Raw genomic sequence first — 12,862 nt, forward strand, 5'->3', positions numbered from 1 at the left:
GTTAACTCTTGGGTATCTGGAAATATAAGTTAGAGTCATTTGATGAAGGGGTGGTGATTCTGAGACATTGATTCAGAGAGTGAAAGGAATAGTTGAGCATATTGCTTTCTTGTTAATTGGAACTCTACTCCTGAGATCAGGCTGGCTAGCAGATTTTTCTCTGCCATTTGAGAGGGATGAAAACATGTGTTCAGTGGTTTTCAAGTCACACAGTCCCAGAAACAGCTATACATTATCTTTCAATAATGTAGGAAAACAAAGTAAGGACTTAACAGTGAGGATGGCTTATATTGTTACTTGGTGCTTCAGGAAAGAAAATATCAAAAGCCAACACCCTGCGAACATATGTTCCTATCGCTGAGAAAATAGTGTTTCCTTAACAAGGCTTGACAAAGTCAAGTATGCTTATTTTGAAATGACAATGTATGCTCTGGTTTTAGATCCCTGCAGAGGTTTTGACACATGTTCACAGAAAAATCTTTATTGCAAAAGCAAGCACTTTAATGAAAGTTTATATCTGTTTCTTTTTACAGCTCCTATTGGATCTCGATCTATTTCCACTTGAAAGTTTTTGACTTATGCTGTGGATATATTCAATTGCTTACAACAATAAGCCTCTAAATAACAGCTTTTCGAAACAGAAAGAGATATAATCCCAAATATAAAAGATGATGTTCATTATCATAAAGAAAGAAAGAAAGAAAGAAAGAGCTCCTATTGAGCACAGAGTTCAACTTTTGAGAGTTAAATTTGCAATTTTTTACATCTTTAATCTTTATGCATTTCAATTCTATCTTTGTGTTTTTGTCAAGGTAAACCAGCTTCATCTAGGTTTCATGTTTGTAATTTGCCTGTGAAGAAGGGCATGATTTTGGCACATGACTCAACTTGAAATTTGAACGCCGCTTTCTCTATAAAGCTTTCTACAACTACCTCAAGTAGTGTTTTTTAATGCTTTGTTACTGTAGGACTTTGAACACAATAGCATTTTACACGGTATTGCAATAGAGTGTTTATATATTTTCCTAATGATGATTTCCCTTAGGATAGTGTTTTATTTTTCTCTATCACTAGTTTCATAAGAATGCCTGATTCAGAGAGGAGCTCACTGCAAATTGAGTGTATAAATGAAAATGATATTTCCCTTAATATTCTCGATGGAGAAAGAACAACCATGTACAGGAAATAAATTAATATTTAATATTAGTTATACAAAGGACCAGACACTGAATAGTAGAAAAGATAAAGGTGAAGGTTAAAGGATTCGAGTGACATGTCCAAGGATATGCAATTAGAAGGTGACAGAAACCTGGCTGGTAGCTATGTAATGTCCCTTGAACTAATTTTTTATGTTTTCTAATTAGAGAAATTACATGTTTACAGAACAATCATGCATAAGATACACAATTCCCAAAACCCTCCCCACCACCACCTTACATTGGTGTGGAACATTAGTTACAAGTTGAACCAATCTGATCTATACATTTTATAGTAATTTTATCTTGAAATTTTAAAAAACACTCTTGAATTACTCCTTAATCCAGTTCATTTAATATAGTGTCTCTAAAGTTCAATTTTTAAAATAATTTTACCTTTGCAAAACCATTGGAAATGAATGAGGCAATTTTTAATATTAGAAGAATTTTTATAATAATTTATTATTTTCTACTAGTGTTCCCATGCTCCCAGTATGGGAATTATAATATCCCAATGATTAGGTATATTTCCTTCTTTTTAAAGATTAGAGAAGTTACAATATTAGCACAAAGTCAAACAGTTAGCATTTTTAAGATCTATTTCTAAAAAATCAGCAACTCCTATAGCACCTCTCCACAGATTCACAGACACAATGGTCTATGATCTAGCTGTATGTATCTACCTATCTATCTATGTACCTATTTATGTATCTATCTATCAATCATCTATCATCTATCTGGATTGCTTGTTAATTCACGCTTCTTTAGGTTTAACACAGTAGAAGGTTGAGTTTATACTGCTTTTGAATCAATAGCTTCATCAAAGTAATCATCAAATGATCTTCAAGCATTCAGTATGTATCAAACTGACTGGAAACTATTCAAAGTGTTTGGGATGTGGGTTTAATCAATAGTGTGTAGCACAAATATTTATAGTAATCTAGGTATCAAAGTGCTATAAAGCTCTTTTCATATGAGGTTAGTATTTTCAAAGACAAAAATAATTGACCCCAAACCATTTCTCCTTTCATAGTAAGCACACATTAGGGATTAAATGGTCAAAAGGAATTTTAAGAATAAGGCAAAATATTAGCCTTCTAAAAAAAGATACAGCTGTGTGTTATTTGTTATTTTTAACTGTGTTAGTTATGTTAGACTCTGTTTTAAGTGGATTTCTAATTCTAAAACCAATGCCCCTAATCAATAAGCTCTGTTTAAACAATACATTTGTTGCTTTCATATAAATATAGACATTTCAGTTCATAAAGAGCAAATAACTATATATACCAAATTGATAAAATAACCCCAAACATGCATATAACACCGTACCTTCTCAGGTATTTCCAGAGAAATAAAAAAATGAAGTAGACTGAGATCATCTAGTAGATTTTCAGAGGGTCTCAGGAGTGAAAGGGGGATGACAATTAATATGAAGTTAACTATGTTGAACAAAACATCCATTTTATAAAGAAGTGGGAGTTTTCATATGTGTGCTTTCCCATTAAAACTGTATATGAATGATATATCATAAGCAAATGTTTTAATATACATTAAGTAGGAAAGGGACATGTATCTGAAATGATCACATTGATACTAAAATATGAAAAGAAAAATATGTTGAAAGGAAATGTGTTAAAATATTGAGACTTGGTGTTATATTTTTCTGTAATCTCCTCCCATTTATTACTTAGTTCAGTAATTTCTAAAACAAATAGAGGAGCCAAGAATACATTCTTCCTGCACTAATTTTACATTTCCAACGTTCCCACACACTTCCTTGTGATAATTTATCTGCAGTGAAGCCATCCTGCACTGCAGCTGCAGTGACACCTTGCTGCACTTAGCACATTTCATAAGTAGAAACCAGACAGAATGCATTTCATTTCATCTTCCTGCTGCTAATCCTTCTGGCATTTCATGTCCATTGCTTTGCATTCCCAAGGGGAAGCTTGGGCATCTGTCTCTGTTTGGAGACCAAAGTGTAAGTAAGAGGGAAAGGACCATTTAAGAAAAATAGTCTCATTTATCCCGGGGCAGTCACTTGGGAATAATTTTAACATCGATATTAAAAATCATAGATGATGGCACTGATGTTTTATTTTGTGGAAGAGAATATTTTCTGATGTGAATCAATGGTTATTTGGTGAGACAGGGAGTCTCCACTCAATATCTTATGTCCCCCTGGATTGGGCTGCTACTCTCTTTTATTGACTACATTTTCTGTTGAGACACTGATTCAGAAAAAAACTATTAGACATCTACCTCTTGTTTTGTCATGTAGCAAAAAATGGCTCATATGATTTACCAAGGTTAGTCAGCATGTCTGCTTGCCCCTTTATGATGCTAAGTTGTATTAAAAATAATTTTAATTATATAAAGAATGAAACTTTCTCTCCACTTCAGCTAGCACTCAAGCATTTGTTATTTGCAGTTGGTACTAAATGGATTCAGTTATCATCTGATAACAGGGTTACATTTCTGTCTGGAACATTTTTTCCAATACTCTGAAATATTGAACTTATGAAAACTGTTGTTACCAATGTATTTCTAAATTAAAAGACATATCAACTCTCTTTTGAAAAACAAGGTTTCATCATTTAAAGTGAAATAAATAGTATTCCAGTCTTACCAAAAAGAAAACTGAGGTTCAAAAACTAGCATGGAGGCAAGCAGGTGTTTGAGCACTGAGGGGGCTCAGTGGTTTGAGCACCTGCTTCCCATATACGAGGTGTTGGGTTCAATCACTGGTACTTCCTTAAAAAATGCCATGGCCATCCATTAATTGATTATTAAATAATAACCTTTATTATATAATCTCCATAAAATACAGTGGCAGATGCTGAGCATACAATGATTGATAAAATGTAGGCAAGAATGCCCAAAAGTAGTTTGAAGTTCACTGAAAGAGACTACAGAAATTACAATACTTTCACATGAAAGCTCTGATATGGAGGTTAAACAGGTACAAGTGTTAAACAGGTATTATGGAGATAAAACACAGGTGCTTTGAAGTTGGAATTCAAAGGCTATACTTGTTCCACTATGTTCTTATATACCGATGAAATATCAAAATAAATTTGAAACCTGTAAATGAAGCCCACTTGAGGAACATATTAAAATTTGAATTTTCTGTATAATTTTGAAAAACTATAAATGTCTCAAGACAGTGTTGCACAGTGGATTCTGTTTAAGCAGTGACACTTATTTGTGTTCTCCATGGTCATTTTTCTCACATTACTCAAATAGACTCTTTAGCCCTTCCAGTAGCCTCATCTTTAAGTTCTGCTGAGAATGACATGGTTATGACAAATTACATGTCATTCTCTACGGAATTTAAAGAAATAACTTCTTATGTATAATATATCATTACGTCCACAATGCATATCATTTATCTCCAAAATATACAGAACGGTCTCTTCTGCTTGACTTTGAGTGTCTCAGTGAACTCACCTTCAGGCACAAGGATATTTATAACGTCAGCTCCTTCACTTCGTTTTTCCCTGCCCTTCCTTTTTCTGGGAATCGTACCACACAGATGCTCACTGAGTTTCCTTTCAAGTCTTATTTCAGCTTTTCCATGTAAGATATGAAGAGAACCAGAGGTTTGAAAACACTGAAAATTATTATGTGTAGGATCCACTATATACAATAAGGAAGACACTTACTAATTTGACTAAGAATATTGAATGAGAGTCGTTAGGGGACTTCACAGGACAGTCTGATCAAATGAACCAAAGGAGTGGGAAGAGCAAAGGTTCACTGAGTCCTTTCCACATATCATGGTTTGTGTTGGTAATTTATAGATATCATTTACTTTAAACAATAAAAAATGTTTCGAGTCTGGTGGTCCCTAGGTGATGTCAGATGCAGCATACAACCAGATGAAGAAACTGAGACCCAAAGGAGTAAACTCAAATCTCCCAGGTCAGTTATTAAGTTATTAAGAAGTCTTGGCTCTTCTAGCCTTTTTTCCATTACTCCTCACTTTTTCTCAGCTTGATGATCAGAAAGATTGATTCGCAGTTATGCTGCTTGCATCACAAATATTAGACTCCATTGCATATTTAACTTTATAGTAAATGCAATTTAAATGTATCTTACAAAACTCTTACAAATGTACAATGTAATTTTTAAAACTTTTATTGAAATGTAATTGTACACATACATGTATCTGATTTGAGAGAAGAAAAACACAATTTAAATGTTCCTCTCCATAGCTTGCAGAGAGACATACTCTTTTTGAGATGTAGTTGGATTGAGCTCAGTGACCTAACTCTCCTCCCATTCCACTACAAAATACCCACAAAATCAGTGACAAATTTACAGCACACACACACACATACACACAAACATAATGCCATAGGAAGGACCATTTGCTTTAAAAATTATTTCCCCAAATGAAGACCCTGAACTTCTTATCTAACGTCATTTTTGTCTTGTTTTCTGACCAGAAATTTCCTGTGAGGTCCTCTTAATCCTTGAACAAGAATATGGCACGCATCTGTCTCTATGTGGAAGGCAACACAGTTCCTGTCATTCCAAGTTGCCTCTCCATGCCATCATCGACATGGTTTCCGGCAGGGGCCACTGCTAAGGAGCGACTGGTAGAGTACCAAGTCGCTCTGTGTCCTTTGGTCTTAGACATTGCTATCCAGATCAACTCAGGGCAAAATGAAATTAAAGCCTATGTCTGCAATGGGAACAGATATCACCAAAGTATAATTATCTGCCTCAGTAATTTTGGGATACGTTTAACTCCACACACGTTGTTTCAGTGCAATTGTGTCTGAGGAACAGTAATCCCTTTGGCCCATTTATAGATAGAATATCTTCAGAACGTTGTTCCCCGCCATGGCAGCTACCGATTGCTCAGTTCTCCCTGAGCGACACCCTGAGGTACTGCAGTGTGGGACTCTCAGAGCTCCCGGCACACATCCCAGGGCAGCAGGGAAATTTTGACACACAAGCAGAGCCCCTCTGTCTGGGACAAATTTTGTCAGGTGTTAAAAATACATAAATATATAGAATCAAAACTATTCTGAGTATTTTAAGTATTTCTTCTACCTGTCTTAGAAGCCAAAGATTTTCCAAGAGGAGAAGGAAACTTGCAGGGGAAACATTATCCACTCACAAGTAAGAATTTGTTGCAATTTTTCAGTGACTTCACAATTAGTTTCAACAGAGGACAATGATGAGAGATTAGTATGGCTTCATACACTTCTGGAGTCCAAGAATATTGGGAAGTCCACGCTTTTTCATTCATTAATCTCCTCTTGAATTGATGCTAGGCAATGTGCCCTCAAACAAGTCATCATTCTCTAGTTTTATCCAATAACCCTTTTCTTCATATAAAAACTGGGATAACTTAGAAGTCCTTACTGGTCAGGTCCTATATTGTGTCAATATTGTTAAAAAGCACAATATCATGTCACAGACCCTTTAGGTAATTTTCTGCTACATTTTGCATTAACTCTGTGATCTAATTCTGCTGGAAAACCACGATCTTGTTAGAAGTTTACAACTTCTCATTTTCTCAAGGAGGTGCCATTCCATCATCAAAGGACCAGCCAGTGCAGATGACAGAAATGAGGGAAAACATATATTACTTAACATTAAGAACATAGGCTCCTCTATTTGATAAACATTTCTCTGAAGCCATCCTCCTGAATGTATAAGGAAAACAAAAATAGCTTCTTCCTATTCATTGTCTCTTACACATTTGGCTAATATATTCAAACCATGAGGGTGAGAAGGTTATTACAATATTTATGTCTAAGAATTATCAATTCCTTTATATAGTAGCCATTGTGGGTGCATTTAACATGCAGATTCAGAAAAATCATAGATGTTATGAGACACCTGCATTCAAGATGCCTGCAGCAGAAGGCATCACAGTCTCCAGGAATTTATAGTTAAACAACATGATGAAAAGGACTTTCTGTTATAATCAAGTAAGGCATATGGGACTTCCGATAAATACTAGTGGTTGAACCAGAGTAGACTGCACCTGCTTGCCTATGTTGAATGTGAGACCTTCATAAAACACACCTTCCCAGTCGACCTATCTCCTCCCATTACCCTTGATATCAAAATCCTCTAAGTGCCTGGGATGGCCTTTTGGGTCTAAGAGCTAGAAGGTGACTACTTGAGGTTGATGCATTTTTAATAATGATAACCCTGAGTTACCTTGTGGCAGAAATTGCAACCGATGCCAAGATGATTAGCATATGTTCCAGCTGTAGCTAGCCCTTCTGCTGATTTCCCCAATGAACTGTGAACCTCAGAAGTGTTTTGCTGACCTTGTGTTGAATGTGCTTTTCCAGAATTCCCTCTTGGAAAGATATAAAATATATTTAGCTCACAGTGGCAGGTGTCTTTTGCTTACTGGTTAACTTGGGCGCTGGTGGCACCTGGGTCCAAATCATAATGATATCATCTTGGAACAAAGGGCTGGTAAAATACTTATACAGAGGAAGAGAGCCCGAGATGTAAGCTGTAACTATAAATCAGTGTGCTGGAACTTTAAAAACTCTACAAGAACTTGTCATTCAAACACTGTTGAATTGTTCAAAATAGTCACCTAAAATTACTGTCCCATTGTCCCAGTCCTGCTGCCACTGATCCAAGCATTTTATAGAACATTGCATCTTAAATGTAAAACCCCTTCTATTTTAAATGAATTACTTGCTTTCTCATATTCTTTCTATCCTATCGAGCATTAAGCCTACAAGTGATTCATTAGCACCACTTTGGAATTACAAAGAGCTGTACCAGTAAGATCATAATCGTGGAAATTTAAATTATTTTCATGAAAAGTCCATTTTAATATCTCTCTAAGGACATTTATATGATAGTTCATTTCTGCCTTTTCCTGCTGGTAAAATAAACTGGCCACAAGGGGCACACTAGGTAAATCGGTAGATCCATCAATACTCTGTTTATAGATCCTCTGATGAGGTGACAGAAAACATAATGAAAAATTCAACTTGACATTGATGTCATCTATGGAGGAAAACTTATCCCTAAAGCCCCCTTTCAAACAAAATACCCATGGAAATAAGTGTGCCACAGTCTGTTTGAGGCAAGGGCATTTTGCAATGTAAATGCAGATTTCTAATAAAGTAGTCTTGTATAAGGAACACAACAGTTCCATATATCTTGAGACTTCTCTCATTCACTACACAGCAATTTACCAAATGCTTATAGAGTTCCTAATACATGCTAGGTTATGCAGAGAATGGGAACTTTTAGATAAAATATGAATCATAAAAAATGAAAATTTCGTATGAGATAAATGAGTTCCCAAGAATTCTGAAAAATCACTCATGGACTGAACAGTAAAGATTCACTTTAAAAAGCTTGGAATTGAGGATAACTTCAGGTAAATTAGAAGATAAGAGTATTTATCCTGTGGGGTAAGAAAGAAGTGAATATAAATACAAATCTAACAGTGGCCAAGCAGAAGCAGAGAAAAATCAATACCCTGGGTTAGCTTCAGTCTACTGCACATTGAATTCAAGGATCAGGTTTGTAGTAAATAATCACAAGGAACTTTGTTTTCCCATTAACTAGGAATGCAGAGAAAAACTTCATTCATAGTCTGAAGACAATGAAAAGGTTAAATGAAGTAAAGATAAAAATTAAACAGAGAGTAAAGAATACAGAAACATCATAACAGGTATAAGTGACAACTCAAAACCTGATGGAGGTGACACTGAAGATTAATTAAGAAAGTATTAAATATTAAAATATATGAAAAAGATAACAATACATAATGGATGCTTCCCTCAATCCACACACAAGATAAATCCCAGGTATTAAAATATAAATCTGAAAAGCAAAGCTATAGAATTTTTACAAAACAAAAAAGAATGCCTAAATGACCTTATGATTGGTAGGAATTTATTTGACAGGACTTCCCACAAAAATCCAAAACCATAAATGTACAGACTGCATAAAAATATTAATTTCAATCAGTAAATTTTCATGAGTTAACTATTGGTTAGTCACAGTTCAAGGTGTTTGAAGGTACATCACTTAAAAAAACAAACACCTCTCCTCACTTGGAGTTTACATTCTAGTAGGGGAGGAGATACATGGGAAAATAATCATAAACCATGAACATCATAAATAAGTTATTATATAATAAGTTAGGATGGTAAAAATGCAATGGGTATAAGTTAAAACTAGACTACTCTAGGGAAATAAAAAATTCTGGAGTGGTGGTGAAGGGCAATTATAACTTTCAAAGGGTTAGTGGTGGGTCTTCATAGAAAGATGATATTTGATCAAACATTTGAAAGAGACAAAGAGGCAACCCTGCGGGTACCTTTGGAAAAGCATTCCTGGCAGAGGGAAGAGTGAGTGCAAAGCTCCCAGAGTATGAAAATATTTGGTGTATTTGAGGAATACTAGGAAGGCCAGTAGCTGGAGCAGATGGAGTAAACAGGAGACCCGCAGGAGCTGAAACAGGGGCTACAGTTCACGGCAGGCCAAATGGTCCTTATTGTCTGCATCGTGTTTATGAAAGATATCCATGTACATTTTCTTCTAATAGTTTAATGCTTCGAAATTTACACTGATGTTTTTAGTTACCCCAAATCTATTCTTTTCTATTATGAGAGAAAATGAACTCTGTGTGTGTCTGTTTAAAAATCAGTTGCCCTGGTGCTGATCATTGAATAGTCCCTTCTATCTCCATTGGTTTGTGATGCCACATTTTTCTGCATGTTATGTTTTGACCAATTTTGTTCAATTGGCCATATATGTTGTGCCTCTACCTTATTAAAGCTGTTTTGATTCTCTTGGCCCTTTGATCTTCCATTATAAAAACATAGGATCAACTTGGAAGTTCTACCACAAGTAATATTTTAATAATTTGAATGAAAACCTCATTGAAGATATAGGCTCAAAGAAACAAAATTGACACCATCAGAAAAGCAGTCCTTTCTAACAATGAACCTACTCTACATCTCCATTTAATTAGCATCTCTTCATAAGGGTTTTTAATTAGCTTTGTTTCAAGAACTTTATAGGTTTTGAATTGTGTACCAATTTTAATTTATACCTCCAACAGTTGCTATGGTATAAAATAAAAATGAGATTGAACTTCTAAACATTTGTCTTATAAATAGAAAACATTAAACTCCTCTTCCTTTAATGATTTTTATCTGTAGATCTCGAGTACTTTTCAGCAGAAAATCACAGTTCCTATAATGTATTAGTTTGCCAGAGCTGCTATGACAGTTCCACACAATGATTGGCTTAAACCATGGAAATTTATCAGCTCATGGTTTTAGGCTAGAAGAATTCAAAATCTAGGCATCAGGAAGGATTTCTTTCTCCGCAAAGCCTGTGGTTCCCGGTGCTGCCTGCTGGCAGTCCTCAGGGTGCCTGTGCTTTCCTGCCACATGTCCTTCTGGGTTCTGTGACTTCTGGCTTCTGGATCCTCCCTGGGTTTTCTCTTACTTTGAAAGAATTTCTTCTGCTTATAAAGACTGCAGTAATCTTAATTAAGACCAGCCTTATTCAGGTGAGTCACAATTTAACTAAAAATAGCATCTTCAAGAGATCCTCACCATCATGGTTTCACACTCACAAGAATGTAACTAAAACTAAGAACTTGTCTAAATCGGGGCACATGATTTAATTCACCATATTGACTAAATCATGGTTTAATTCCTGGTAGTCTGGTTCCAGTGTATGTGCTCTTTGTTTTTTGCCTGTGTGTTATTTGCCTTAAATGCATGCTTTTTTTCATCATTAGTTTTCCCACAGTTGGGAAAGCCTGGTAAGCAAGTCATTTCCCTCACCAAGTCTGTTGCCATGTGTTGGAGCAAGATGGCTCCCGACGTTCAGCCTTCCTCTTCCTGGTAGAGCTCCATGGTCCCAGCTTCTTCGAATACCAGCTGTAGACTGGGATACGGCTCATCTCTCTCCCAGGGGCTCATTTCTCTCCAGGCTCAACTGCTCTGTTTCTTCCACAAAGTCAGCTGTAGACTACGAGGCTCTCTAGGCTTTGCTTCTCTCCCTGGGACCTGATTCTCTCCAGGCTCAGTTTCAGTGCTCCCTTCACAAGGCCAGCTGTGAACTATCAGGAAAATGGCTCAACTCTCTTCCCAAGGCCTCTGCCATGTCTAAGGAGCAGTCTCTATTCCTCTGTGTTGTTCTTCTGTGTGTTCATTTCCTGGCTCCAGCTGAAAAAAAAACCAACTCAGTCCTTTGCCATGTCTCTTCTCTGTGAGTCCCCACCCCTTGGTGGGCTGGCACTCAACACCCTACTGAAGAGACCCAATGAAAGCCCTAATCATAATTAATCAATTAGAAGTCATACCTCTGACAGACCAGTTTATAAACATAATCCAATAACCATTTTTGGAATTCATAAACAATGCCAAACTGCCACATCACCTGAAAATTTCCCTTCTCCACATCACAATGAGAGACATTTTTTAAGGTAATTTATGATCTCATCTCTTCCTGGTTAAAATATACAAAAGCTTCCTATTTTCTGCTAGGTAATGAAATAATTTTCTCTGATCTTCCTGTTCCACTCCAGACCGAAATATCCTGTGGCCTCATTACCTTCATCTCTTCTCCAGCAAATGCAGCTATTGTTCAGCCTCTTAGCTGGCATTTGGGTGTCACGGGCATTTGGATGGGTTTCCCCCATGGCAGTTTGAAACACAGCATGTTCTCAGATCTAGTGTGTTCCTGTGGCTTAAACCCATTGTAAGCAGAATCTTTTGATGAGGCTACTTCAGTTACGATGGGCCCCACCTCATTCTGGATGGGATGTCATCCTATTACTGGAGACCTTTCCTTTTTAAACAGAATGAATACAATGAGGGAGAGAATGCCAGGAAAGAGAGAGCAATGAAACTGGGAAGGGAAGGAGAGACCAGCAGGCACCATGCCCCTTGCTGCGGTGCAGAGGCGGCGAGGATTGCTGGCTCCTGGTGGACATTTTCGGAGCCTCAAACTATAAGCTAGGAAATCCCCATTTTTCAAGCCAACCCATTTCATGTTATCTGTTTTAAGCAGCCTAGGAAACTAAACAGCCTATAACTGGAATTCCCTCAGAAAGGCTCTTCACCAGAGCAGCTTGTTACTCTCCCACAGCTCTCTGCTTACATGTTATCCCGCAGGAGCTCTTTCCTGTCGAAAATGCACCCCATGAGCCACTCTAATGCAGTATTCTCCATTACAGCCTTTTCTTAATAACGAATTTTATAAGTACTTACTGTTTACTTGTTTTGTTTTCTTCCATAGTAGACTGCATGTTTCCCAGAGACTAAGCTGCACATGGTATTGTGTACAGAGTAGTTACTCAAATGCATTTTCTATGTGAATTATAGTTCTTTTAGAGTCAAGTGTAGTGTGCATTCTGGCAATCCTTTTAGTAGAATAAAATCATTTTTTATTATTTGTGAAAAATAATATTTAGTTTCAAACCAAATTCTTATGAACTGTTTACCCTTTACTAGTTTACTTAAGGCACTTTTAAAAGTATAGATAATAATATTCACGTTATGACTATTAGAAGACATTATATAAAATGGTCTTCACATTAAGATATTTACCAAAAAAATCTATTATTCTTGACTACTACATGATTAACTGAGATTGTGTTGGGCAAAAATGGTCCCAAAGAGTGGCAATGAAGT

This window comes from Dasypus novemcinctus, chromosome 27 (assembly GCF_030445035.2).
Source record: "Dasypus novemcinctus isolate mDasNov1 chromosome 27, mDasNov1.1.hap2, whole genome shotgun sequence".
Classification (NCBI taxonomy): domain Eukaryota; kingdom Metazoa; phylum Chordata; class Mammalia; order Cingulata; family Dasypodidae; genus Dasypus; species Dasypus novemcinctus.